Here is a 25142-nt window from a genome sequence, read left to right as displayed (position 1 = left end):
GTGAGGATTCAGTGGAAGTAACTAATAAAACTTGTGTGTCAAATATTTATTTATACCATGTTTATGTGCAGTGAATGAGTTCATAAAGGGAGCTATATTTGATCATCTGACTCTTATGGGTGCTGACAGATTTCCAGCAGTGTAAATGCTACGAGCTGAAACATCAACACATAGCACTGCAGAAAAGAGACTGGGACACTGGCCTCAGTGGTGTTATGGAAAAGACCTTGGTAGGAATGCAGCCCTTAATTACTAATTCAAGGAACCACGAAGTCCTTTCATTGTCGTCCTATAACATAAATGGTGAGAAGGAGGTTGATAATGATTAAGATACAATGCGTAATCTCTGGAACTAATGTCTTTTTTAAACCTATGAAAATATCCAGGATGATAATCATTACATGCTTAAGAAAGGGATTTATTTTTTTATCTCTTTGGACTAATATATGTAACTTGTAGATAGCATTTCAGACTTGGAGAAAGAATTACGTATTGCTTGTCTCCAGGAGAACCAAATACATAAAAGACTACAGGAGAACCAAATGCATAAAAGTAGCATGCGCTTGAGACTTGCATTTTGTGCATCGACTGAACTACCTTCCTGAAGTCTGGGATTGGGATGTTTCATTTTTGTATTTAGGATGGCTGAAGATATCCTGCAGATCCTTTCAGGTGGAGAAAAAGAAGTTTCATTTTGCAGTAGGCTTCGTTTCAATGGCTTCAGTATGACAATTCACTTGCTTTTGTGCACTTATTTATTACCCTGAATAAAATAACTCTGTATATGAAAATTAATTTTTGCTTTGGTGCTTGGTCCCAGACTGGGGGAACAAGGGGACCATGTTTGGCTTATTCCTATCCTAAGAGTCACCAAAATAAATTTGAATAAATAGTTAAAATTCAAGCCAGTAATATGCTGAATCACTGGAGACAAAGCTTTTTTCACAGATGAATGGTACACCTGGGTTATTCAGATTTTTTTATCTGGCAACAGTTATGCTTCCTGAACTGACCTGAGAAAGACCTTACAGCTCTGTTTTGGAGGAGACAGTAGTAAAATGTTTATGTGCAAAACCCACAAACCAACCAACAAAAAAATACAACCAACCAAAACAACTTGTGTGATTTAGTTCCATTCAGTGAATTTCCTGTGATGTTTGAAGGCAGAGTTATAGCTGTCAAGTTTTATTTCATCAAACCAAATTTTGCTTTTTCCTGTAGGACCCCTTAAAGAAGATAGTGAATTTGCAGTAAAACAGCTCTAAATAGCTCTGACTTAAGAATTTCAGAAGATTAAGTTAGTTAAAATGAGGAACTCAGAGCCATTCCAGTTATCATATCATTTAAGAAATTCCTATTTATTTTCTAGTATTATGGTTTACTTTGATAGTATATTTGTTAATTTTGAACACTAGAAAGGACTCTAATGCACTTCAGTGTTTTGAAATAAATCACTATACATTTGTTTGCTAAGATAATGACCTAGCTGAAAAGAGAAGCCTCAGCTTTGTCCAGGAATTAAAAAACATTTGAAAGTCTTATTGTCACTCATTATTTTCTAAAAAAGCTAAAAGCCCTAAAGAAGAGCCACAAATTTCTTAGAGATTTACTGATAGTTATCAAAAAATCGTGAAGGTCTGCTTGTATCATGACTGCCCTTTTATTTGATCTTGATGCTTATTGGCACAGACCCCAGATACTGACTGAAACTCTGCATGTGAAACCAAATAATTACTCCTGATAGGGATAATATATCAGCATTAGGACACTGATAGTGATAATTTTCCATGTCATTTAGATAGTAGATAACAGCACCACAGTGACTATAAATGATTAGCTTAAGTCATGAAATGAGGCCACATGTGTGTTTTCCTAGTTAGGAATGTGAGAATTGCATTTAATTTTTATTTATGCAGGCATGTAATGTAGACAATGATTTCAGATAATGGATTTAGCAAGACAGGAGGAGGAGAATGTTTTTTTCATCTCAGTGTTGAGACACCCTTCATTTTCCTTCATTTTTTCAGAGCATGTGGAGAGAAGAGGAAAACTGTATAGGTCCTAAAGATATGTCCCAGAGTAAGACAGTAGTGCATGCTCTCTCCTTAATCTGCAGTAAATTTCCAGACATCCTCATATTCATAGGATGCTTTCTCTTCTTATGCTCCATCTAGATCTGAATTGGAGGGGAGGGGGAAGGAAATGCCTGGCTTTCCTTTGTGCTTTTGCTAAGCTTTTGGACATATTAATATACCAAAGGAATGGGATTAGAGCTCTCCCCTGTCTGTGAATCCTCCTCATTTGCCTGTAAATCTGTGTCTGGTTACTGTTCATGAAGATATAGTAAACCATTATCTGTCATAATCCAATTTCTTATCTGTTGGAGATCAAGATGTGCCTCAGGATGCTGGCTGACTATCCCACATCTGTCTGTGATGGAGGTCTTACAGCTGTCTCTCGAGCAGCTGGGCTGTACAGCTGTCAAGAGCCAGTACCTCCACTCTGATTTAATATGGCAATTCCTGTCTTCCTCAGTTTCAGTTTTGACTTCTATTGTGAATCGATTTTCACTTTTTTTTTTCTGAAATTATAAGCAAAATAATGTATAAAATATTCATCATGCTTTCCTTACTGCAGCCAGATGTACTTAATGAAAACAATGAGCCAGACATAATGAATTTGTTAACAAAATAGAAAATAAGTCTTTCACCACACAAATCACCTACTTGCCATGCACTTTGAGCATGGAACCTAAATATTTTGAATGCTTTTTGCTCTCTGTTAAATTATTTGTTTTGCTGATAGTCACTGATTTTTTGCTGTGGATTTGAATGGGTTTATATGGAGAGAGTGGTAAAAAGCACATGATATAAGTTGGAATTGAGCCATGAATATATGTTGTTAGCAGGGTTTTTACCTTCATCCCACTTTTTGATATATATTTTCTTCTAAAGTTTGGCTGGTCAGGCTTTAGCAATGCAGTCTGAAAGTCTGTCCTAGTTTGATGAAAAACAGAATATCCTGTAAGATGTACAAAAATTGCAATGAAAGAAGCAATGTGGAGGAAAAAGCAGATTCAAACAATTCTTTCAGCCACCCACGCCGTCACAGCAAAGCTTCTGAAGGGAAAGATGTGCTGGATAGAATGCAGTTTTGCTCAGACCATGGAAAAAACCATATAAGTTATATTTTAAGGGTTGTATAGATGCCTGTGGGCCTAACAGTGATGGCCTTTTCCTGCGCTGAGTGGTTCCTTTCTCCCCCCTTAAATGACTGGAACTGCTTCAGCAGTGCAGCATACCTGACTGCATTCATGAGTATTAAAGTTGTAATTTTGGCTGCAGAGGTGGGTTTTGGCAGGCATGCTGCTTTTTGAACAATTAGGGGAGAGACATGTAAAAATGGTGCACTTCGTCCAAGCCACCGAAAAGTGTTGTTAGAGCCGAAGCAGGGATGAGCAGTCAGAATAGACTGTATGATCCTTCCTTACACATCTTTTGGCTGCTGGAAATGTAGTCTGTCGCCATAAATCCTGCTTTATATAAAGACAGTAAGTAGGACTCATTACAGCTTTTTGGCTGTTTATGTTTTGCTGCTGGCTATCGATACGTGACAAGGCAATATTAATCTTGTCTCTCTGGGAGCCAGAAGAAGCAGACTGCACATGGGCATCCAGCGGCTGCAGAGGAAGCACAGAAATACACACACTGGAAAAGGTGGAAAGGTCAAGTTTAGTATTCAATCCCTGCTCATGACTAACTTAAAATATTACCCTTCAGCTGCAAAAAGACTGGATTTCAGCAGCAAATTTGACCAGACAGACCACACAATGAAGTCATCAGTGCTGAGACCCACCAGCTTGAAAAAACAACAACCCCTGGTGTTAAGACAAATGCTTTGAAGAGTGGATGATATTAATCAGGTGGTGCTACTGGTTTGGAGTTCTTAGTCATTCTGTATGAATAAAAATGCTGATAAAGGACACAGTAACAGTGCAGAGCCAAGGCAATTTTGTAACACAAGAAGCCACAGATCTGAAATCTACTTAGGGAGAATTGGTTAGGGTCCATTTCAAAATTCCTTAAGCCAAACTCATCTCTGGGCTAACTCCTTTGAAGTCACTGGGGTTACACAAGGAATTAATTTGGCCCTTCGGCTCTGTACATTAGCAGTGATCCTGCTCACCGTGTTGGAGGTTTACTGTTTCAGTGTGGTTTCCTCAGAGGAACTTCTAAGACAACCCATTGTGTTCTCACTGTGGGCAGCCCTCATCTTCCCCACCCTTCCTTCCCATCTGTTTCTTACTTTCTGTAGCAGTTGAAGAGTATTTTAATTTTTTAATTATCACATACTATGAAAATACCTTCTTTTTTTTTTTTTTTTGTATCGAATATTTTCTTACAGGTGTATTTGGTAACCTGAAAGCAGTTTCTAATATGCCAGAACTGGATATGGCCTTGGATCACTGAGAGAAGTTAAAATTTGTTGTGCCTGGCTGTGCTTGAACTACAGGTACAGCTGAATCCTGGTAATGTGTGGTTGGATCCAGAATTTCTTCAGTGTAATAGAAATGCAGTGTCTGTCTCTGTCCTCCTCTTCCTCTCAGCAAACAGTATTTGTCCAGCTACATGGTGAGCTAGGCCAGGGAGCCAAGTTGATTGAAAATTAATCCAGAAAATCCGTGTTCAGCTAAACCTGCCCCTTAGCAGAAGATGTGAGAGCAGAAGTGGATGGCTCAGAATTGGCTAGAGGTGACTGACTGTGCTAAGTCCCACTTTGGGGATCTATATCCCTTAAGCAGCATTTGACTAATAGCTACCCAGAGTACACATCCATGCCCACGGATGCACAACACTGACCCCTGCCAAGGCTCTCCAGCTGCACGAATGTACATGAGCCCATGTCCCCCCTGAAATGTTAGCAGAGCTCGAGTCTAGCACCCTTGTCCCTGGGCAATGTGTGGGATGTCTGTCATGAGCAAGTGTCTTTAATCATCTACACAATTTTTCTTTGTGAGGAAGAGAGATGTGAACTGGAAAGAGTATAGTACCAGTATCTAGCATTTCTGTTCAAATCCTCCTAGAGATTCAAAACATGCAAAATATGTAGCAGCATAATTTTTCCTCTGCTGAATGTTGCATACAACCACAGGGGAAAAATAAAAAGTTTTATGAAGGTGTATTTCTAAAATGAGGACAAGCATTTATGAATACTGTATTAAATAATTTTTCATGTTTTCTCTCTAGCTGTCTCTCTTTCCCTTCTTCTGTTTTGTGGAGAAGGTCGTCACTCAGTGCCCAGGTCAATGAATCTGACATCCCTCTGCTGAGGGACTGCTTTCGTAAAACTAGACCTAAAGTCTGGCCTGTAAATTACTCCCATATTTAATATGACAGGCTGGGTGGTTGGGTTGTCTGAGAGTATGATAATATGATACTTTGAGGAGCTGAAATATCCACGACATTGCAAGTTAGAAGTTGGAAGTTTGTTGTTTTGTTGTGGTTTCTTTCCTTGTAGCAGAACATTTTAAAATATTACAGACTGCTACACAAATATTATTTCTCAAAATATGTTTTGTTGTGTTACACTTGCTTCTGAAAAAGGATACTTTGCATTACAGTCTTTGTGCTGTTTGAGGCTGCCCCTGAGAAGTCTGTGTGTTTTCCCCTGAAGAAAATATGACCAGGTTTTTCAGGACAGCAAGCAATGATGCTTGAAAATGTAACTTCTCTTCTTAAGAAATAAGCAGACAACAACTGTCCATAGCATCACAGGGAATTATGGAATGAAAATCCACTCTTCAATCAAAAATTCATAGTAAAAATGTTAATATCTTATTTCAGTTATAAATTTGATTTCAATCTGTTTTTCACTGGACTATGGCAAATAGATACCTGCTTTGAATTATTTTTTTTAAGATGTATTAATGTGTATCATTCAAATAAAATTGATGAAAGAAATGTGAAGCTGAAAAAGTGAAGTCCATCAGACCTTTCTGGAACAGATAACATAACCTGTTCCTGTTATTGAATCAACAGGTCCCTTTTTTCCATTTTGTTTTTTTCTCCAGAAGAAATTGGTTGGGCTCAATCACCCATTGATGTGGATATACTGATAGCAGGAAGGCATGCTTCCACTTGCATGCTGTAGCACCATGGAATAAAAGAGACAACCTGGTTTATGAGTGTTGAAGGGACAAGGCAGTGTGATTAGGAGATGGTCAGTTTTAGGTTTCTTTCACAATGACACTGACTTTTCTCACAATGAAGCTGCTCCTCAGTCCCTGAGGCCTCTCATGGAAGAGGCTGCTTGTTGCCCTGCCTAACAGCAGCTGGCACACTGCAGGCCATCTCCTCTGCAGGACAGCCCTGGTCCCATGCCTGGAAATGGGGACCTTCTGGCTTGATGTCTTAAAATTACAGTTTAATTAATGCATCTGCATCCTAGATTTCCATATTCTAATCTTCCAGCTTCACAGCGTATGTGATATGCTTGACACAAAGCTGAAAAACATTTTCAACCCCACTGCTGCCCAGTCATTACTGCTCAGTCAATGCTTTTAGCATTTCTACCATATTGCAGAGGGTAGCAGGTAGTTTTCTCTTCCAAGTTTTAACATTCAGATAATGTGAGTTTTTTTAAAGCAGAGTACACTTCTAGGATGTCTAAATAGCACAGCAGATATTACTGGAGTATTGTGAAAGTAAAGAACAGCCACTAAAAGATGAGATAAAATGCCTGTTTTCCAGAGTGTCTCAGGATAATAGCTCAGTTATCACAGTTGACAAATGGCTTCTTGCAGCACCTGGCTTTTGGAGCTTGTTCTACCAGCTTGTACTGTTCAGAGCCTGGACCACATGGATGTCTTCTCAAAGGAGCTGAGCTGGCTCTGGTTCAGTGACTGCTGCCCACTGCATTCAGAGCACTTGAAACCACAGCCATTGTTGACTGCACCAGTACTTGCTGAGGTTTCAGTGTGTGTTGGGGTCAAAAATTTATATACATGCCAAGGCATGGGCTCTGCAGACTTCGCTTTCCAGTTCGGATCTGGTGTCCCCCCATTCATACGTAAACTATGCAGACAGTAGCATTCCTTACATTGTATTAGGCATTAGTGCACTCTGTCTTACAGCTCCGGGATAAATACATACCCCAGATTCAAGTTACAGCAGGTATTAAAAAAATTAAGTAAGGTCCCAGAAATCATAATTATTAAGCCCATTTGCACGTAGTTAAGTTAAAGACTCCCATCCTCTGATTTTTTTAAATAAGAAAAGACAAAGGGAAGTGAAAATTAGTCTTACATTCCCATCTCTGATTTTAGTGTTCCTAGTATGGTTTGTCAAGTTCTTTGTGGAAATTACACTAACTTGTTTTATTTTGCATCCATGTTCTCCAGAATGTTTTTACTTTATATTTTATTAGACAAATGATGGAAGGAACTTGTATGTAAAATAAACATACATGCATTAGTATAACATTCACCAGAGCAGAGTAATGGTGAAGAGAAAATCATTGTTATTACCTCAGATAGACAGGCATAGAAGTGTAATTTAGTGGAACTGATGTATGTAAACCTGTGGGTATTGGACTGAGACTCAGTGGACCTGGATTAACATTCATGAAATACTTTCCTCACTGGGTCTCATTTCAGACCATACAGGAACAAAGTCTTTCCCTGAGAAGCGTTTTAATATATGCTGCTTTCTTTCCTGGGTAACAATTATTTTTCTTTTTAGCCAGTCAGAATTTGTACTTGAGAAAACAGAAGCAGTCAAAGCAATAACAGCTGAATTAACAAATGATTACTTACTTTTCCATAGAAGCCAAAGCTGGAGATGCCCAGGGGGATGCAGCCTCTGTGCACTCCCTGCCAGGACACCTTGTCAGTGTATGAAACTCCATTTGCAGAATTGCAAGGTTAAATCCAGTTTTCAAAATCTTATCTTATTTATGTATGGTGTCTTGATGCAAAAGCGTCTTCAAATGTGGACTATTCCATTTTTCTGAAATCACCCTTTGTTCACAAAACATTTAGAAATTGATTTAGCAAAGCATTTTGCCCATATCCTGCTCTCGCTTTAGATGGCCCTTTTGCAACTATATGCTAGATTGAAATCTTAGACTAAGCTTTGGTTGTAACCAAAAAGCAATAGCTTCTTATCTTTTCTGGAAATGACATTCTGTTCTGTAGCTTATTATGTAGTTTTTTGGAGAAGCTGTTAATCTTTCTGTGCTCTTTTTATTTTTTCTCCACACTTGCACAGTGGCTTTTCCTGGTTCCAGTCTCAAGTTCAGCTGCTGACGCACAATCCCTGCCTTCTTCATTGAGAGTTTTTCAAGACCAAACAGGGTGTTAAACATTAAAAGCTCTTTGTTTCTTTGCTATTGTTTTTACAGGTTTTTTACAGTCATTTTCTTACTGTAGAACTGAGAAACTTTTTCTTATAATTTATTTTTCTGCTTTAATAAAATTTTTAACTGTCTGACACAAGCCAAATCTTAAAGAAGGATGGTAAGGATTGTCTTTTAAGAGGGTAATAGTTACAAAACTGTGCTATAGCATAGTATGCTCTAAAATATAAAAATATGTTATAGTATGCTATAGCACAGTATATTTCCTTTAGTTGTTAAAACCTAATGCTAATACAGAGTAAATGGCATAGTAACCGTTGTAGCAATTAAAAACAGGAGAAAACATGTTGAAGTAATCAGCTGATTTTGCAACCCTCTACACCAGAATGACCAGGTTTTGTATTCAGTAGATAATTTGATTAAATTATCATTCCTAAATAATTCTAGCTGGGTGGTTCAGGTCTTGCTTTGGTGATTTAAGTATGTTCTCTAAATGAGGATGACATTTAAGATGCAGCTAAATCTTGTGACATGTTTTAATAATTTTTTTCAAGTTCCTGTTATCATTAGGCTTATCTACTGAAAGATAAAATTTCGGAAGATTTAATTTTCTGTCATTATGAGATAAAACCTTGTGCAACTTTAACTTACCTGAATGGGAGACACTTCCATCCCAGCTGGGGTCCTAAAAAAAGTTTATTTTTGCAAATTCTGAGTGCAGCTTGTCCCTCCTAAATAAAATTTTTCTTTTCAATATGGTACTGCTTTTCCTCTCACTTTTATTTTCTTCCCCTCCTCACTAGAAATTGAAATTCCTTTTGAGGGTTGTTGCCACAGCAATTTTGAAGTAATTTCATTCAAGGTGGCTTTTGCACCTGCCAAAATCTCCTAACAAAACTCAGTGTTTTAATTTCTATGCCTTCTGAAGCCCTTATTCATATTGTCAGTAGGTATCCACCATCTTCCATGGTCTTTTTGGAGCCTGCTCCAGACCGTGGCCAAATTGGTGAAATTTGTCCTTGTACTAAAAAAGTAAACAAGAAAACAAACAAACAAAAAACCAACCCAAAACTCCTTTGATGTAAAGACAAATGTTAGAAAGACAGAAATAATTCTGATGTTCTGAGATGATCCCATCTCAGTTGCCTTCTATCCTTCCCATATGGCAACACATGCATGGAATACAGCCACATGAAGCATGAGAACTGGGTGCCAAGCAGATGCTCCTGTGAGAGACAGCTCCAGTGCTGCCAACGGCTTCTCAATTTCTTTAGTGATTTAAGCAGTGGACACTGGTGCTGTTTCTTTCCTTACCCTTTGTCATTTGCATGCTTTTGTGTTGTCATCTCGCTGAGGATCCCTGCTGCAAACAGTGTGCTGCCCATCAGTAGAAGGGAAATATGGAAGGAGTGTTTGGGAGGCTACGCTTGGTGGGTTGGGCTCATCCCCAGTCAGCCCCACAGTGTGATGATCTGTCAGATGGATGCTGATGTGGGGTCAGGACCCGAGGACATGCCAGCTTCCCCTGCCCCTGCCTCTGCAGTGTCACTGCATCCTCTGTGGCTGTTTTCATCTGGCGCTGGTTTTGTCTCAAGAGGAAGGGAGATGCTTACAAGAAAGGCTTTCTAGGACTAAGACAGAAAACCACTCAGTTCCTTTCACATCAGGCTGAAAAAAGTAGGATCCTGAAGTATCTTTTAGTTTTCTGAAAATGAATGTGTTTCACAGGTGTTACAAACCCCCTTCCTCTGGCAAATACTCACACTGGGTGTTTGCAGAAGCCAGTGCCTTGGCCCTAATTAACTGGACCCAGTCCACAGTCTTCACGTCACTTGGCCGTATTAAATGTTTATATACATCTGTGAAAATTCCCCATATTAATTCCTCATTCAATCCATTATCTGAAGTATTTCAGACAGAACAAATAATAAATGAAGCTGGGGAACCAGTACTGACTAACAAGATAAGGATTAGATTGCCTCTGCTTGGTGATGAGTGAATTACAATTCACAGAATGGTGTGGCTGGCTAGTTGGTGAAAAATGAAATTACTGCTAAGTGAAAAGAAAAAACAAAACAAAACACCAAACCAAAAAACAAAACAAAACAAAACAAAAAAACCAAACAAACAAACAAAAAAAAAACAACAAAAAAAAAACCTTTAAAAGACTCTTGTAATCAGTGCCCAAACAACTTTCATATTTAAAGACTTTTTCTACTTATCATGCTGCAAAACAAGATCTATGTAAATATCTGTATTTGTCCAGAAAGAGTTTAGAGAAGAAAAACTCAGTCAGTAGAGCAGAAGATAAGTTCAATGAACTTTCAGGTGATAGTTTTTTTTTTCCATTACCTTCAGTGTTAACAGTTGGTCCTCTCAAAACTGAATCCCACCCCTGCCTTGATGACTCTCACTCCTAAATGTGTGCATTTTGAACATTCACCTCAAATTGGTTAATTACCTATGCTGCTCTCCAGTCTCTTTTAAATTTAAGTGGTAATCTGTTACATTTAAGACATATCAGTGTGACATAAACCTTAGAGCTGCATGCATTTTCTTTATTTGGCCACATTCATACAAGGTTCTGTATTTTTTGTTGCCAAAGTATTGAAGGTTTTTGAAGACTGAGATAAAGGGTGAAGTTAAATATTTGCAGCTTTAAAGAAGGTGGATGTTTATATTTATTTGGAAATAAAAAGATATTTTTAATGGCCACAGACAGATACTTTGCTTTCTTTACATTTTATTTGCAAGGTCACAGAAAGTTTTAGGTTGTGTTCCCATTTTGCCTCAGAGGAAAGTGTGGGCAACTCATACTTTAAAAAAGTTTACTCGTTTCTCTCTTGGGTACCTAAATACCCCTTAGCTGTGTCTCAGCCATGACTATGCCAGACATCCCAATGCATTTTTTTTTCTTTATTTTAACTTTTTTTTTTTTCCCCTGTGTGAGGAGAGGATCAGGAGGAGGTACTCAAGGATTTCTGTTTTCAAAAATAGGACTAAGGTGACTATGAGAGGAACTGAAAAAACATCACTACAGGGGTCTGTCTGTGCTCACTGCATTCTGTATAAATTCAGATCACAAGGTCTTTTGTATCTAGATGTTTTCTTGAAAATTTATGTTGAGGTGGAGATCAGACAGAAACAAAACTGTTCTGTGGAGAAAGACTTGTTAAATCCTGAATAAAGTGAACATATAATTTTGTGATGCCTCTGTTCACACTTTCACAACTCCAGGTGTGAAAGAGTGGCCAGCTGAAATGACGGCTCCAGTGTGGGTCTGAGTGCAGCCTTCTCCAAGGTGCAGCCTGCATGAGTCAGGTCCAGAGCCCAGAGTCAGGCACCATCACATTTTCTCTCTCTCTGTGCCTTTAAAAAATTTCTTCTCTGGAGCAAGAACTCGGAAACTTCTTGCAAGATAAATGAACTGCGATGGTGAAGGGAAGCTGAATGCTTTCCAGGATTTAAGAGATACAGTATTTCAGATTTAAACAACACTTTCTGAGTGAGAAAAAAGTGTGTGTCTTGAAAGGTTGTTGACTAAAAGACTTCATGTGTGTTGTTGCTATATTGCCTAAAGTGCAGTTAGAAGGTTTCTGTTTAATTTGCAGAGGAAACCAGCAGTGTTTTAATGTGGAACTCCGCAGAGGCGGAGTTTGCAGTGTACAGCCTAGAGTGATAGGTCAACAGAGGTTATTTGAAGGATGGGAACAACCAGATAGATCAATTAAAAATGTTTTCTAACCCTGTAATACTGAGTGACAGGGTGGAAAAATCCCATTGGCCTTCATTTGGAAAGCACCACTTAAAAAGTCTGCTTGCTATCTGGTTGTGGTGGTAAAACCCATGCCCTTGGAAATGCATCCCTCAATGTCCTCAGGCTTTTCTCTGTGATCTGTAACTGCTGCACTCCTGACTATGATGGTGTCCTTCTGATGCTTTGCCAACTTGCAAAATTCTTTGCTTCCTGTGATTTGCAAAGGAACCTGAGTTCTGAAATTGTGCTGATGTAGTGTTTTTTCTCAAAATTTACTGCAAGAGCACAGTAGGCCAAACAGGACAGCATCCAGGTTACCTTGTGCTGCTTCCAAAAGCAATGCTTTTAGAAAAGCTGAGGGAAGCAACTCTGTGAACTGGAAAAGGACAATGGGAATGTGAAAAAAATTGATTAAATCCAAAAATAAGACTATATTAAAAAAAAAATTGCTTTGTTTATTTTTAGCACACATGGTAGCACACAGTCTTTATGCTCAAAGCAGCAGCAGAATAGATGGTAACCCTTAAGCTGAATGACTTCTTTCTGGCTTTCTTTGCCCTTCTCAAAGGCAAAGCATCTGACAGAATGGGGAACCAAACTGAGGGTTGATGCCTGTTCTACCTAAATCACCATCTCCCTTTTCTCAAATCTGCTCCCTGCCTCATCCCACCCTCCTGATACCTACTTGCTTGTGTTCAAGTAGATGATGCTGCATCTCATTTCTTCGTGTGAGCTGTTAATGGACTCTGTGGCTGGTGCTTGTGTACTGATTTAGACAAATAAAGTATTTCTCATTGTTTTAGCAGAAGCAGCTTTAATCATCTGGCTGGCTTTCATTTAGAAGTCCTTAATTCAATCATCAGGAATTTTGCTGTCAGAAAAATCAGGTCTGGCTGACCATGGCAAAACAGAAGTCTGATTCTGCCAGATCTCTTTGGGAAAGGAGAAAGGAGGACAGCAAGAGCTGTTTGCCTCAGTGAATTGCTGATTCATTAGAAGGATGAAAAGGGATATACTGGATTCATTAAACTGGTGCTGAATTAACTATTTTTCCTTTTCCTAGTACTGAAAAAAATATTGTACAAAATTATCATGTTCATTAAAAAACGTGGTAGTATTAGTGTGTGCAGATGAAATATGAGACCTATAACAAATTATTTTCTGCAATATGAGGGACCTGAGAGCATAAAAGTGAGCCTAGAACTGTTAGATCATGTTTAGTTGAAATTTCACAATAGCATTCTTTTGTTTCTATTTACCATTTTATGTCATTGAATGTTTGAGGGTTGTTGTTTGGTTTTTTTTTTTTTTTTTTGTTGTTGTTTTTTTTTTATTTTTTATTGTAAACTTCTAAAAATTGGAAGAAGCAAGCTAACAAAATTAGGACAAAAAATTAATAAACTAAAACCACTGAAGTGAATATGCATTGTGTGACAGAGGTTCACTGATAAACCAGAATAAGAGACTGTGAATCCAAACAGATTGTTACTGCAAATAGTAATATGCAACATATGGCTGTGGTTAACAGAATGGCTTAGATGCCATGGGAGGTTGTGGAAAATGTTTACTCTAAAGAAGGCAGTCATTGCTAGTATGAACATAAAATTTCTGACCATATCAGAAACTTTCTAAATGCTGAACTTAGAAACACAAGATAATACTTGGGAGAATTCATTTTTAAATCTGGTCTAAAGTGGATAAGGATGATCTTTCATTTCCCACATCACATCCTTATCTGCAAATTGGAGAGACATATATTTGAAGGGTAGATTACGTAGTTCATAGGGACTCAGCTGGATGGACACAGCTGGACAGTTGTGGTCAGTGGCTCTATGTCCAGGCTGAGGCCAGTGCTACTGAGTGTTGTCCTTCAGTGCTCTGTCTTGAGACAGTTTTTCTTCAGTATCGTTATCAATGATGCAGACAGAGGGATCGAATGCAATGCCACAAGATTGCAGATGGCAGGAAGCTGAGTGGGGCAACTGGCACAGCACAAGGATAGGATGCCATCCAGAGGGACCTGGACAAACATGAGAAGTCGGCCTTCAGGAACTTCATGAGGTTCAATAAGTCCAAAAGCAAGGTGCTGCACATGGGTCAGGGTAATCCCAGACATGAGCACAGACTGGGGGAAGAACTCATTGACAGTCCTTCCCTGTGAAGAAGGACTTGGGTGTTCTTGTGGGTGAAGGGCTGGTCATGAGCCAGCAATGTGCACTAGTAGGCCAGAAAGCCAAAAGTATTCTAGGCTCCATCCAAAGCAGTGTGGCCAGCAGGGTGAGGAAGGGATTCTGCCCCTCTGCTCTGCCCCACCTGGAGTGCTGCATCCAGCTCTGGGGTCCCCAGCACAGAAAGGACACTGACCTGATGGAGCAGGTGCAGAGGAGGGACACCAAAATAGTCAGAGGGATGGAGAACCTCTCCTGGGAAGACAGGCTGAGAGAGCTGGGGTTCATCCTGGAGAAGAGAAGGCTCTGGGGAGACATCATTTGTGGACAGATGGAATGTAGGAGAATAGAGATAGTGGTGAAGGTAATCTCACCCCTATGGAGTTACAGCTGCACTAATTATCAAGCATTAGGAGCAGGCCTGCCCTTAACAGGCCACAGCTAGGTCCAGTTAGGATGGGTGTTGTAAAAGAGTAGGTTGGCTAGTCAATAAATTAGATGGAGTTTGTTGCCTGTGCTGTGAGGAAGAAAGAGTCAGTACTGTGGAGGAGTTGCCCCTGAGAAATCACCAAGAAGGTGGGGAGCTTTTGCAATAAGATGACAACACTCATTGAAACCTTCTAGTCCCTAAAGGGAGCTTATAAAAAAGTAGCAGTGAGTTTTTACACAGGCACATAATGGTAGAGCAGAAGGGAATAATTTTAAACTAAAAGAAGTGAGTTTTAGATTGCATGTTAGGAAGAAATTCTTTAGAGGGAGGGTGGTTCTAGTGAGGCACTAGAACAGATTGCCCAGAGAAGTTGTGGATGCCCTATCCCTGGAAGTGTTGAAGGGCAGGTTGAATGGCATTCTGAGCAATCTGGTTTAGTGGAAGGTGTCCCTGCCCATGGTGGAGTGATTGGAACTGGATGATTTTTACAATCCCATTGCATGAGTCCATTATTCACCTGGAAATCTTCTGACCTGATGAGCCATCTCATGATACTCTGTGATTGTTTCATGATTTGACCTCCTACATGTAGCCATTCTTTGTTAGCTTTTATTGTACGTTTTTCAGACAAAAGATGGTGGCACATTCTACATCATGGTGAACTTTGTGTGTTCTTGGCCATGAAAAACCATCTTCCCATTCTTTACTGTTTCTTGCTCCTACTACAGAGATAATGGAAGCTGAATCTATTTATTTTGTGATGTATTCTCTATCCATTCCTTGGAAATATGAAATTATTTTAATTATTTTAATAATTTTATAATAACATAATTATTTTAATAATAATTATTTTAATTATTTTAATTATTTAATTTAGAAATTTTTGAGACTATTTTTTTGGAAGCAGCTGCTGAACAGATGGTAGAATATTAATATATTTTACCATACAGTTATCTTCTCTGGGTTTTTGTTGTTTAGCACTTTTGAGGTATTTTGTTTAAAGGATTTATATTGACTTCCAGTCTGACAGCTTTTGTAGTGCTAGTGTTTGTTAAATGATGCACTGTTTTCTTATAAGCTTTTTGTTCATGTGATTTAACCTGTTTTTTAAAGAGAAAATATACTGTGTTTGATGTTTTAGATGTAGTAAGCATAAAGCCTCAAAAATATCTTACCAGATGAGGAGTTTGCATTGTAGTATCATAGGAAAAAGGTTTAAAAATCATTCTTATTAATCAGTTTGTTGTAAGATACAGTCCTGTGTTCAGAAAAATGGATGCCTCATTGTGTCCTGCTGACAAAGAGCAGGCAGAGAAGTTTGAAGATGTGGTTTTGGTGTTTTGTGAGCAGTAAATGTTTTGTTGCATATGACAGCATTCTGACAGCATTCTTACTGTGCAGCAACTTTCTTAAATGAGTTGGAAAAGTTCAAAGCCTTTGCAACTCCAGTAGAATAACATCTGCATTTAACCATGCCTCTTTGCGTAAACCCAGTCTTGGATGATGATGTCTGTCCATGGCTCAGAAAAGCTGTGTTTTGGGATCTCCATTACAGTCTCAACTGCATCTGGTTCCAAATAGTTTGATGTTTTTGCTGGAGAATGAGAAATCATGGTGGAAACCACAAAGCTGGTTGGGATACAAGAAGTAGGATGTGTCAAGTTTTGGAATTTAGTTTCCTCTGAGTCAGTCTTTTGAGGTTAATAAGCATTCATGCTGCTTTCTGTGGGATAGCTTTCTAATCCTTCCTTCTGTACTGTTTGTTGACCACAGGGAAACATTGCCTGGAATTAAAGGGAAAAAGGAATTTTATTATTAGTTAATTGTAGACTTAGGATACAGCTAAGGATACAGTAGCTGGTTATGTTGATACTATTTTCATAATTGATACATTATTTTTTCATTATTAATTTATTTATCTAAGAATCATGCTAAGTAGTCTGGGTTTTTTTATTATTAGACTGGTGTAGTTTTCAAAAATGTTTCAAATTCAGAGATTTGCACTTATATGGGCATGAAATGTATAAATTCATAAAAATAAGTACAGATCATTGTTATATTAGATGAATGATTTAACCATTTTAAAAAAGAAAGCAATATTTTTGTTCAGAAGGGACTGTTTAAGACTACCATAAGTGCGGTAGTCTAGGAATTGAAGGGACCTATCTCTTTTAACAAAAGATGGGTTTAAAAAGCCAACATTGCAGAAAACAAATTAAAATCAAGGACAATTTTAACATCAAAAGCAAATTTTCATCTTTTGGTAATTTGACATTGGCAGAATAGAAGTGCTTTCAGAAAGTGTGATGGCCCTTTTTGCTTCTAAAAGCAAAACTACCCTCACTGAACTTTTCTGGTTTTGGGTTTGTGATGAATTTGCTGATCATCAGAATCTGTCACAAGACAGCTGCCACACCGCTTCTTTGATTAGATTTATGTTAGTATATTACATTAGGAAGAGGAGAAAACTAAAAGTCATTGCGAGGTCTTTCAAAGACAAATTCAGGAAGCAAGGTGCAGTTTTGCGCCTTAAATGCACATGAAGAAGAAAGCCAATCCAGATTAAGACTTCCTAAAAGAGAGGACACTTGAGAAGTTGCAGAAGGCATGGCTAAGTCTAATGTATGGGCAGTAGGATTAGATTTATAGACCGCAAGGAAACAGTAATAGATGTTCGTGTTTAAGTTGCAATTTGAGATTTTTCTGCTTATTTTCTTTAGGGTGCTGGCAAATACTTGGCTCAAATTGTTTTACTTACTCTCCTGTGGGTCTCAGAGTAGATACTTGAATTGAGCAAACTATTTGGCCCCTAAAGCTATTGTATGACAGACTGCTAACATATCTGCTAATCTGAAATACAGTAAGCATATAACTAAAGTGTTTATTGCCATTACAAATATGGTCTTGAATCTTTCTTTGGAAAGAATAACCCTTGAGTGATTGCAGTCTTTGTTTCTTTAAAGTTTTTGCTTTGCTTTTCTCTTCCGTTCCCCATCCCCTCAATTTACATTACAGTAAGGAAAAGAAAGAACATGAGTTCTTCCTTTGGTAGCAACTTGCCAGTGGTTCATCTTCACAGAATTGTACAGACACAGCAAAAAAAAAAAATCATTCAGCTCCTACTGCGAAGGTTTGCAAGAAAACTTTTGATCCTGGGTTGCTCTTGAACCCCTTCAGAGGAGATAACAGAATGTCTTGCGCAGGGCCAGGAGCTGGACTCAATGATCCTAATGGGTCCCTTCCAACTCAGCATATTCTGTGGTTCTATAATCTTCTGTGTGCCATGGGTGGGAGCCTCACTGTGCTGAAGCCATGGCCTCATTGCTGCACACAGCCTTTGGGGAATTTACCTGATACAGCATGTGCAACAGGGTTTGCTATTGAGAGAGCATTATGCTTCAACTTCCTAAGGTAACTGTTGTCTTGGCTGGTTGGGACATTGTTTCTATGTTGAGCTTTTGGTCACCTCAGGGCATGGATCCTTCAGCTCTTCATTAATGGACTGTGGCTGTTCAGCTGCTGAACTCTGCAGCTCTGTGTTGCTTCAACAGGCTGGGCTTTGGCTCAGTGATTCCAATCTTGTATTTCTTGGTGGTTGAAATAGAAGTGCCCAACAAGCATCTTTTATAGCACAAGAGGATAGTTGGTGTGCCAGGTTTTTGCAGTAAGTGTACATTGATACAAGTTTTGTGGTGTGCTTTTAGTAAGCCTTGTAAACTCCAACTTTCATAATTTCTCATTACTCTACTCATGTCTCAGCCCCCACTCACCATTTGCATCAGCCTTGCATCAGCCAGTTCTTAACTGGAGTTCCCTTAGTCTGAATCACAGTATTAATTGTTATACATTTTAGGTCGTTTTCTTTTTGTTTCACAAAGTCTGCCTTATATCCTCTTTCACATGAGAACAACTGTGGTCTACTACATTAATTTTTACATTGTAAGGGAATTATATTAACTCTTTCACTTTGGACTGGGCCCCAGTCCAAGCTTGGGAAATGAAGCCTTGTACCAAAGCATCAGCGCTTGCTTCTGTTTTCATCCATGTATTCGCAGTCTAGGTCTTAGATTGGAATTACACTCAGTGACTGCATTTCTGGTGCTTAGTCTTCATCTGCCATTGTCTTAATTTTGGCAGGAAGCTAACCATCAATGTGGCTGGAAGGATATACATAGAATACACAGGGAAATGCAAATGATAGGACTACAGAATGGGTAAGATTACAGAATTGGAAGGGACCACTGTAGGTCACCTGTTCTCACCCCTTGCTTAAACAGGGACACTTAGAGTCTATTCTCCAGGATTCTGCCCAAAAGGCCTTTGAGCATCTCCGGGGATGAGGATGCCATAGCCTCTCTGGGCAATCTGTGCCAGTGCTTGGTCACACTCAGAGGTTCCTGATGTTCAGATGGAGCCTCCTTTATTTCCATTTGTGCCCATTGCCTCTTGTCCTGTCACTGAAAATAACCTGGCTAAAGGAGACTAATTATTCTTCATGTATTCCATGACTCTTGAATTGCTTTCCATCATTCCTTCAAATGCTATGCAGTTATCAGCTTCCTCCTGTTACAGCTCAAAATGCTGTTTTCTGTCTTTACAGTCCTGGGCCACACAAGGGTTCAGGTTTCTTTTAGTTTTCCTGTCTGGTATCAGTGCTGAAGCCACCCTTAAATATGACGAGTATTCGGAGGGGTATCTGGAAAATGCTGATGTCAGCATAGCTACTCCTCCATCAGAGCCTGAGCAATCAAGCCATGAGTATGTCATGAAAAGTGGGGAATACAAGGAGCTTCATTCCTCTCTCCTTGTGGTGGCTGAAATAGATTTTAGAGAGTACATTTGCCAAGCATGGCCTGCAAAAATGCCATCATGAGCTGTGCTGCTGTAAGTCAGCTTAGTCTTGATTAAAATTTCACATAGCTTTCATCTGAGGTATTTAATCAGCCATTGAAATATGAAAGAAGCATTGATGTTGTTTTGTCGCACACTAAGGTCTGTGAGTCTGTGTCTCAAAGCAAATATGACAACACTGTACAAAAGGGAAAAGAGATTTTTACCATGTTCATCTCTAAAGAGAAGTATTACTAAATGATAATATTTCTGTTAATGTGAAGCAACAGTGGAGAAGGGAGGTGAGGAAATAAACTGCCTGTTCTTATTTACTAAAAGAGTTTATTGAATACTGTGGAAAAAGAAAATCCTGAAGGTGGACAGCATATCAAAATAAGACTATCCTCTTAGGCTTAATTTTCTTTTTAAGTGAGAATTTCCCACTCAGGTCAAGACCTGAGTTGAGATCAAGAGATGTCACCCTTACTGCTCCTGTTTGCAAGTCAGTGGGTATTGTAGCTTTTTGTAAGCTAAGCAGCATTCCTTGAATAAGTTCAGTTCTCTACAATTTTCTGTAAGTATTGTTTTTCTTTAAAGATTCAAGTGCCATAAAATTAGTTTAACAATAGCTGAAACTCAATTAGAAAATACACAGACATGTTCTTCACCTCCTCACTTCCTTGTATGGTCTTTTTGCAGAACATCTGTACTCATCTTACTCGACGTGGAAGTAAAATGATTTTTTTGTTTTTAACGCTAAATGTAAGTCAATGGGCTGAGTCTTTCTAAGGAATATTGGAAACCAGTGCTTTGTGAGTTCCAGAGGTAGAAATTACAGACATATCCTATATTTTGTTTTCTCATTGTTACAATTGATGTTTGTTTGGCAAAATACTGTGTGTCATACATCTTAGGTTCTCTTCTTATTCTTAATCTCAATATCTTCAGGTTCTTGTATTTACATGTATTGCAGCCATGTCTGATTTTTTTTCAGAGTAGGAGTTTTTTCAAGTGTTGGTGTTGTTAGAAAATAATTTGCTAACTGGAATTAACTGCAATCTCCTCAAGTTGGCATTTCCTGTGGGAATGGAGCAGCCCAGGTCTCCACATCAAGCTAAGGTCTGGGAAGTCCTGTCTCTTAGCTGAGGGGCTGCTGCTCCAGCAACCCAGTGTATGAGTGTGTGTGTTTGTGTGTAGAGTGAAAAAGATGAGATGTACCAATCATTTTTAAGGTTTGCTATTCACATCTTTACTTTGGAAGGACATCTTTCCTTGAATTTTAAAGTGCAGGAGTTTTAGGCACATTCCTTGCTTTCTTCAGTGTTTGTTTGAAAACTACCTTGACTACCTTGTCTTGTTAGAGACAAACAAGAAAGAGATAAACCTTGTTATTCAAGAATATTTTGATATTATTCTGTAGTCTTTGTGGCTATATGTTCACGCCGTTTTAGTGAAACTGGATCATAATTGCAAAGCATAACTGAAATGATTAATGATTATTTTAGTTAAAATGTATTTAGTTAAAGTATTTTATTATATTTTGGGAGGCTTTTTGTTTGTCATTTTTACTTTCATATAGTAGTAACCTGTCTAAACTGTTTTTTTTTTCTGTATGGTATTGCTTTTTTTCACCCCTGATTGCAATGTACCTTTCTATCTCCACCCTGAGTCTTTCATATGGACCTTTATAGCTTCTGGGTAGGGCTGTGTCTACCATGTCTGTCTTCTTACTAATCTGTCATAAAGATTCGGCTTTTCTGTTTTTTGATTGTTTTATCTCCATCTGTGCTGCATAATTGTCTGTGGAATTTAATGCATATATGTTTTTCCTTGAAAAACTTGTTATTGTTTGTTTCAACTGCATAGTGTAACTGAAGAAGCATTTTCTAAACCAGGAACGCACAAAAGCGTGAGTTTGGAAAGCATACTGTCCAGTCATGGGGACTGATAGTGTCTCTGGAGCACAGCACGATTGTACTGGAGGTCTCATGTCCAGCAGGAAGGAATGTGGAAGCTTATTCCAGGGGCTGGGTCCAGATTCAGCCTAATTTGAGCAAGGGATGTGTTGAATGTATGTGCTTTTCTCTCACCTCTGACAACTCAATCAAAGCATCAATGAATTTGTGACAGATTCCTGTCTGAAAGCAGTGAAGTTCCATGAATTCAAGAGTCTTCAGTTCCTCTTGCAGACGTGCCCAAAGCTGGTGTCCACAAGCTGGGCAAGGGCAGTGGTGCGTGAGTAGATGTTGTGTGGCTCAGCAGGTCCAGCTCTGCCCTGGGAGCAGGAGTGCATAGCACCTGGCGAGAGGTGTCAGCTCCAGGAACTGACTCAGCTTCTGCTGACTTCCTATCAGCATGCTCTGCCACTGGCTTGGAAAAGAAAAATTACCTGTTTCATACTGCCACTTAAGCATTTATGGTCCGTATCCCAGATCACTTTTTCAGAACTTGACCCTGGCTGTTAAGTCACTTCACTGCTTTTGAAAGTTGTCCTAAAGCCTACAGCCAGTTTTTATTATACCACTTGGCTTTGGTAAATCCTGAAAATTACAAGTCCACTGTCAGTTTTCCTTTTATTATGTGAGAGAAACAAGTAGGAGTTTGATAAGTACATGGTTAAGATGTTTATACCTGCTTGAGCTTTTTACTCATTTGTTGACAAAAAACTGGTCAGTGTATAGGGAATTTATAAAGGAAAATCTGTCTGAAAATTGGAATCACTTGTAATATTTATCGATTTGTTGGCTCAAATGAATGACGTGTTTGTCCCCAGAATATTGAATGCTTTGTATCAGGAGGAATCAGGATTCCCCACGACATCCTAGCAGCAGGGTTCTGTGGCCAGCTTTTAGCTCAAGAGGTGGCTATTGGCCCTTGCTGTAGGGCTTCTAATGCTCCATGGGCACTGCAACTTCCTTTACCTGTGCTCTGAGGGCACTAACCACTGGGTACTTCTTGTCACTTGTGGCAGTTATTTGGTTGGTTACATGTTAGATCTGTAAAATAGCCTGTCCCCCTCAGCCCTTCACAGTCTGTGCTGGAGTTGCACAGATAACTCTTCTACCTTGTGGCCTTCTGGTTAACACAACTCCTTGTTCTTTTTGATTAAGTTTAGCTCAATGTATTGTTAATCTTAGAACTGAAAAAGGTGTGGGAATGCTGAGTTGAAAATATTTGTATTTTTCTTAATCCCCCCACCCTCAGAGCCTGCCTTGGCTGTGTTCTCCTTTTACATTTTGACAACACTGGAGGAACAACACTTCAGCTACCAGTTTGAAGTTTTTTTCTCAGGCTGTGCAAAACCTCTTTTCATAATTTATAGCCTTGAGATAAAACTTTTCAGTGCATTCTCATATTTTACTAAATAAGACAGATGCCTGTTTTTTATTTCCATACCTGAAGAACACAGGAATATGATCACATGGATCATATCTTGAGATACCTAGCCACTTTACTGGTACGCATATTTCCATGAATGTTTCAGGCTGATGGCTTTTGCTCTTATTCAGATGTTATGTTTTAGTGGTGGCTGGAAGATGGGTTTCTCCCAACAGCAAGCCAATTGTAGGAGCAGCTTTCCGCAGGCCCTCTTCCAGGGAAGGCAGCTGAACTGTGCATGGGTTTTGTTCTGCTGCAGGCAGTGGAGAAGACAAAAGGCTGTGTGTAACTGAGGGCTGAAAGGAACAAGTCAGGAATAAGGGGAAGATTGATGACCTTCCAGTAGAGTTTTGTGCCTGGATAGTTTCCCAGTATTTTTTTTGTCAGTCTCTTGCATATGAGACCCCATTTCAGACCCTATTTCAAACCTAAGGCCACTTGCAGATACATGGTGATTTTAGAGAAGACTATAAATAAAAACTGGATCTGATGCAACAGGCAACTCTTGAAGCTTAAAAGATGATGAGAACAAATGTTATGCTTAGCCCTGCTGCTGTGGAATTTCTCTTAATATAGAATAAGCCACGGTGAAAGAAGTAACACAAATATGTTTGGTGCAATTTCATATTGAGTCTTCAGGCTGCAATTCTAGATCAAACTATTAAAAAATTTTTAAAAAGTCAAACTCTATCCAGGATATTTGCCCAAAAAGATAGCGTTACACCCACAATATATTTTGCCTGTTTGGACAGATTAGTACGTGTAGAAAAGCTCGGTGTGTGATCAGAAGTAACTTTTTATGGGACATAGAAAGTGCTGCCAACTGCTAAGCTATTTGTGGTACTGTGTTATGGCTAGCAGAGGAGAGCAGGTTTGCATTAAGGCTCTCAACAGTCCTAGAAATATGTCCTTAGGGGTGTGTGCTGAATGCTGACTGGCATTAGCAGAGCTTCAGGCGTGAAAACTGCAGGCAGCCTTGCTCACATACAGACGCAGTTACTCAGAGATCAGCAGAAGTGCAGGGGCAGATGCAATGCCTGCCTCAGCATTGCTGACAAGAGCTGAACTACCTGAAACCTCTGTAAGACATTCACAGCTTGCTAAGGAGATGCAGTTTATCTCCTCAGCTATAAGATGCCCATGCAGCAGCTCTCTGGTTTCCAAGGGAAGAACTGGGGCAGAGAGGAAGTTTAAATATTTGTGATAACTTAGGTTTGGGGAGCTACACCCTTCAATCTGAATAATTGTTCTAATTGCTGAGACTTTTGAAGACATTTTTCAAAATGGGTTCTAATTTCTCTGTATTAACTGTGTATTTATCATTGCTATGGAAGCTGAAAGAACTCAGCATGGGAGAAGTTGAAATAATTCAAATGTACTGGATAGAGAATTCAACTATAAGAAAAAAACAAAGGCTTTTGTAGTTATAAGATTTTATACAGGATTAGAACATGTATTAAACAGCTTCAGCTGTTGAGTGTGCACAAGAAATTTCAGAGTTGGGAAAGTTGTAATCCCAAATTGTGTTGCATTTATGGCAGTAATATGGCAATAATTATAACTTTACATTAAGAACTGGAATCAAAAGTGTTGTCCTGGTAAGCCATTGCATGTTAATCTTGGTAACTCACTTATTGGAATATTTTATTTACATGTTTGAATAAAAAAAATTAGGGTTGAAGGATTTCAGATTCTCAGGAAACATGAGAATTTCATAGACAAATTTTTATCAGTGGAGTTGCAGGTATCTATCAGTTTGACTTTGTAAAAGCTTGATTGTGGATAACTTCTGATGTGAGATGAGAATTATTGTCATAAAATAATGTTATTTTATGACATTAAATCTTAACTACTTAAATAGAAAAGATGTCATAAATGTAACAGGTAATGATATGTTCAAGGTTTTAAATTCAAATGTTTTACTTCAGCATGACTATTTAGTTTTTGGGTTTTTTTAACCTTTAACATGGATCCAGACAATCCTACCAAGAGAGTTTCTCAGAGGAATCAAAAAGTTTCTTCATGGATTACTCAGTTAAATGACATCCTTCCTTACTGAAAAGGGGAAGTATCAGCTTCATGATGGGACTGATGGTTATTTATAAAAATCCAACTGCAGACAGTCATATTTCTTCTCTTGTCTGTCCAAACTGCAACCTCATTGTGGGACACTTGATCTCCTTGTATGCCCTGAGGAGACCTTTTAAAAGTGGCCATTTTAAAT

The 25142-nt window shown here is 38.8% G+C and overlaps 1 protein-coding gene across 3 annotated transcripts in view; it reads left to right on the top strand.

Annotated features, from left to right (window-relative positions):
- The window catches only part of FHOD3 (formin homology 2 domain containing 3), a 374811-nt gene that overhangs the window by 119985 nt on the left and 229684 nt on the right, over positions 1–25142 (top strand). The gene's annotated exons all lie outside the window — the stretch shown is intronic.

This window comes from Pyrgilauda ruficollis, unplaced genomic scaffold (assembly GCF_017590135.1).
Source record: "Pyrgilauda ruficollis isolate IOZ18807 unplaced genomic scaffold, ASM1759013v1 scaffold37, whole genome shotgun sequence".
Lineage (NCBI taxonomy): Eukaryota > Metazoa > Chordata > Aves > Passeriformes > Passeridae > Pyrgilauda > Pyrgilauda ruficollis.
Note: the sequence above shows the minus strand (reverse complement) of the source record. Positions and strands in the feature narration are given on the sequence as shown.